Genomic DNA, 5,253 nt, shown 5'->3' on the forward strand with positions numbered 1-5,253 from the left:
AACCAGCTCTAAATGATTCTAACAAGGAAAGGTTTAAAAAAGTTTAATTCGGGCAAAGATTTTCCTCAGAAAATAATCATAAATTCAAAGAATTCCTTTAACAAAGTGTGTAAATAAATATTGAAATAAAATAGGTGGACTTTCGACTTTTATTTTCTTTTTCCAGAACCTTTGAATCGCATTTGAGACAGTGATGATGATTTTGGGTAACACTGAGATCATTGTTTTCAGTTACAACTACGAATCCTATTTTGCTGACATTGCTGCATCTATATGGGGTGGTCTTTTCGTAAGTAATAAAAAAACAGTCTGTGATTTCTCTGGAAAACAATATTTATCTGAAATTAATCAACGTTAAAGTTCATTTATTTCAAATATACACTGTAAAAAAAAATTTTTCTTGTTTACATCTAAATGTATGGCAGCAGTGTCGCCATACAAAATTATGTATTTTTACATTCAAAAGATGTAAAGTGCTTTTACACAAAACAATTTGTTTTTTCCGAAAACAACGCGTTATGTAAATTAACGCATAAGACTGTTAAAATATTAATGATAGTATGTTTATTACAGATCCTATACACATGTTTTCTACATATAATTAGCTGTATTAATGCAAAAATCATTACTTTATTAAAAGGAAATCTAGCAATCACCCGCCTTTTATTTACAATTACTTTTATTTACTTTACTTTGCATGACAGTGGTGATACGGACAGTTAATTACTTCACCATTGAAAATATGACACTTGACATGTTTTACAATATTGTACAGTTGGTTACTCAAAACAGTTGGTACAATACAATAAATAAATCAAATATCCTAAACTCCTAAAATCTAGAGTTTAAAATTATACTTCACCAAATTTTAGGCAGATCATGAATTTTATAGCTAATGCATGCCACCTGGAAATTTTATAATGCGCCAAACTGTTAGGAAAATTCCATCAACAAAAATTAGCACTTGCTATAGTGGCATTTGATTGGTTTAACCAGGTGTAACAGGGTCTGTGAAGAGTGAGGGTCATCATAGAAATCACGAAGGCTTGGGAGGTCCTTTAATAAATCATTGTAGAACAAAAATATCATCGCAACGAGTGCTGTGTGTTGATTGACCTATATTATGCCTGAACGCGTATTCACAACCATTTCAAGGCTGTTGGTGGTCTAACTACTGATATAATTACGTTGCTAACGTCGATGGCTCAAATCACTTTCGAAATTTTGGGATTAACTAGTGATGAGTGGGGATACATAGGCCACCCTATACATAGGCCTACTGTCTGTGATGACCCAAGCTGCTATGACTGTTGATACGTGTATGATTGGGGAGAGGTAAGTCGATGGAACATTTCATATAAACAAAATTGATTTAGCTATAATAATTGTATCCTGAAATAAAAATTTCGGTTTAACCTGCTGCAATTGTGTTGATGTCTTTCAAAACTTCTAATAAAGGTTAGTGTGAAGTTCTTGATCGCAGGGATAACAAAAATAAGTAAAAGAGATCCTGAGATAGCCTTGCTGGCTACTGCTTTGATATGCGGTACTGTAAGACACCTGTAAGTACAAAATATAGCCTAGCAAGTGGAAAAAGAAAAGAAAAGTAAAACAGACCAATTAGTTGACAAAAGGTTTCAATATTCACTAGTTTTGCACTTTGCATGTTCTACAGGTTAACGTATACAACTACACTGAGTATTTTTCTTTTCAGACCCCTTTTTACTTCCCCAAATTAATCCAGCAGCGTCATAATCACCAGATTTATCCAGCAGGGTATATTACAGCTACCCAACCATGCATTTCAACCAATTGTCCAGCAACAACCTGCACACTCATTGCCAGTTCAAACAACATCAACAACCATTCGTCCGCAACCAAACACAATTCAATCACACGACAGTAGTACTGAACAAATAAACACAGCATACCAGGTATAACAACATTAATAAATAATGCCATAAAAACAGAAAATGTCAAAATACATAACTGATAGTGTATATAGATTGAAAAGATATGCCAATAATCTAACCCTGTCCTTGCTGTGATTAATAAACCAAAGTACAGTTGAATCAAAGTGACGATTTGCATAAACCCGCACCTGTGTAAAGTGCAAAATTTTAGGTAAAATAAAATACTTTTTTTTTTAAATTTGCTATTTATTGAAATATTAAAAAAATTATTATTTTCTAGGTAGATAGCTTTCCGAAAATTTTTTTAAGAAAGGTTGCTAGCAATGGCACGGATTTGTATAGCTGCCAGTGACCGTGATTTCCAACCAGTGATGACTATATATGCAACTTACTAAAATGCTCAACCTTTCGCAAACAGAAAAAGCTTAAAATGTTAAGCAAATATGACCTTAGTCCGCTAGCACTCGTAAGTCTAAGCTATTAGTTTATGAAATTCTATAAAATTTTATTTTATTTGCTAATTTCTGTGCTTTTGTTTAACAAGTTGATACCCACTTTTATTTAATGAATTTCCCAAAAAAATTCCTTTGGATAAATAAACTGAGTAGTAATTTTTTGTTTATAGAAACGAAACAAACAAGATGAGTTCTGAAATGGTTGGCCATCATGCACAATTATTCTTACTAAGCTATAGGCCTACGTAACCAATTTTTAAAATCTATATTATGTCATTTAGGATTGCAACAGTAGGCCTACGGCTACAATAAACAGAAAAATGTTAGTATCCACTAAATAGTCTACTAAAATTAGTACCTGTCTACAAAATAAGTAGTAAAAAATAAATTCAAAATAGTTGCAATTTTAAAATACATATAGATAGATATCTTATATTTTATTTAAAAAGAAAATATTAGATCTAGCCTTTTATTACAATAAGTCCAAAATATTAATACTAAACTAATACTGCAAGCCATTACATAGAAGTTACCTACAACTTTGACCTAATATTTCTTGCAATTGTTCATTAATAGAACCATGTTTAACCATATTGCTTTAATTACTTTTGTGATGTTCCATAACAGTGTATGTAACGTGTTGCTTTTTAATTTCTGTAATAAAAGTTCAGAATTATGAAGGAATTTTAACTTAGGAGATAATCATAATATAATGACCCATTATTAAATTCAATCATTTTAATGAAATTTCATACAACAGCGTATTCTTCGAAGCAGCTTACATTACAATTCTACGGAAAATAATGGACCATAAAAGTTGTGGTTAACGTTAGTGATTTACAAGTACTGTAGATAACTATTCTTATACAATCTTCACACATGTTCCATATTCCAAATACCTAGCTTTAAAAAGTAAAACAAAAAGCCATAATATATACCATTTTAATGCAATTGTTGCTCAAAATTCAAGTGGACAAATAAATGTACCGCTAATTATGACCTCATATATCAAGCATAGAATACTAATAACAAATGAATGCTTTTCATATATCATTTATATCAGGGGTCTCAAACACGTAGCCCGGAATGTATTTTGGAATTTATAAATAATAGGCACTTTAGGTTCCACATATTTGTCCTTGTTGGCTCGAAACATTGCCAGGAAAGTGGCAGCGGACAAAACTGCGATGAAGCAAATGGAGTAAAGTAAAAATTGTTTTAAATATTTGCAAAGCATTATTCTTTTATTGTTTTAATTTTATTAATTTTTACTGCGTATTACAACTCTGGGGTTAAATTCAGTCTCCATTTGGCGTTCAGAGCAATGTGAGTTTGAGATTGCTGGCTTATCCCGTGTCTCTGGCAAGGTGTGGCTTTTTATACTAAGAAAATTTCTGCCTTCTTTTTATTTTTATAAAGATCACTTTTCTCCATCGAAAAACAAGCATGTTGTTTCAGCCTCGAGTGCAATTTCGTTTCTGAAAAAATCTCGCATGTACTTCTTAAATCTTACGATATGTTGCAGTCTGGGGAGTGGTCACGGTTGCACTTAGCCTACACTGTGTTTGCTCTTAGCCATGTCAAGGTCCGTAGGTTACGCTGAAAATTTTCGGCATTATTCACATTGAATGTACTCAGGTAAAGATTTGTAATCTTAGATCAATCAACCATTTCATTTTTTGTCAAAAACACAGTGAGGATGAAAAAGTAAAGCCAGTTTTTAATAGTATGCGTTAATGAACGAGGAAAATTTAAAAAGCCTAAAAGGCTTAAAACGCCCTCAAAATAATTAAGGTAAAAATTACTGAATAACAACCTTGTATAGAAAGCTTGTATGAGACATTGGAGATCTCCGAAGTCCAGTGTGGCGAAGGAGCAAAAATTGTTGTGTCTCTCTGGCGTAAATATTTGCTTCAGTCTTTTTGGAGTGGCATCTCAAAATCGTGTCACAAGAATACAAATGTTGCAAGTGCAAGCCAATGGCTTTCCAATCGGCTCCATTCATTAAACTAACAATTAAGCTAGGCTAGGAAAATAACTAGAGTTTAATACTGACGTTTGGTTAAACATAGATCCTAAATTTTTTTGCGTAAATCTTCCTGTGCTAAAATGCAAGCTTTTCATACAGAGTAACAAGTAACAACTCGCACAGCCACTAAACCCATAACTAGTGTTTGTGTTTGTATCTCCTGGTTTTCGTAACCCGTTTGATATTTTATCGGCTAAACAACAAGTTTTATGGGACTGAAAATTTTTTGTCAATTCTTAGAAATTTTGTGACAAACATTTAATATAAAATAAATTTTAACAACTTTAATATTTCCTAAAAGACATAACCATACAACAATATTTACAAATATTTCAATTAATTAATGTGATGCTTTTAAATCTTCTCTTTTGTATTATTACAAAGGTGAGAAAACTGCGGCTCGCCGACATGTTTTTAGTGGTTCTTCCTGCTTAATAGTAATATCCATTATTGATCATTATCCATGCATTATTTACCGTATTTGTATTGACACTACTGATTTTGCGGCTCGCCTATGTTTTTAGTTTTCTGCAAGTGGCTCTTTCATTGAACAAGTTTGTCCAACCCTTGATTATTATATTCAAACTTGCTATTTTGGAGATTTTTAAAAATAGAAAAATGTTATCGAAACGTTGTGAAAATTTACAAACAATGATTACGTCATTCAAGTTTGTAAATTTTTCAAGCATCATAATGGTGTCAAGCGATTAAAGCGGGCGTAGAAGGTCTAAATCTACCTTTAATTCAAAACAGGAAAAAATATACTTTTGCCATACATGTTTGGAAAGCGTTAACTTTGTGTACATGTTGGATTCAACATTATATGCATAACCTAAATAGGCTACCTGAATGTTGA

At 32.1% G+C, this 5,253-nt stretch overlaps 1 long non-coding RNA gene across 1 annotated transcript; it reads left to right on the forward strand.

The window, feature by feature from the left end:
• Nucleotides 1-839: 839 nt before the first annotated feature.
• On the forward strand, nt 840-3,596 carry LOC143446364 (uncharacterized). Its single transcript, XR_013113922.1, has 3 exons — nt 840-1,934; nt 2,194-2,379; nt 2,539-3,596. It is a non-coding gene; the product is annotated as an uncharacterized LOC143446364 (long non-coding RNA).
• Nucleotides 3,597-5,253: the final 1,657 nt, after the last annotated feature.

Source organism: Clavelina lepadiformis, chromosome 2 (assembly GCF_947623445.1).
Source record: "Clavelina lepadiformis chromosome 2, kaClaLepa1.1, whole genome shotgun sequence".
In the NCBI taxonomy this organism is placed as follows: domain Eukaryota; kingdom Metazoa; phylum Chordata; class Ascidiacea; order Aplousobranchia; family Clavelinidae; genus Clavelina; species Clavelina lepadiformis.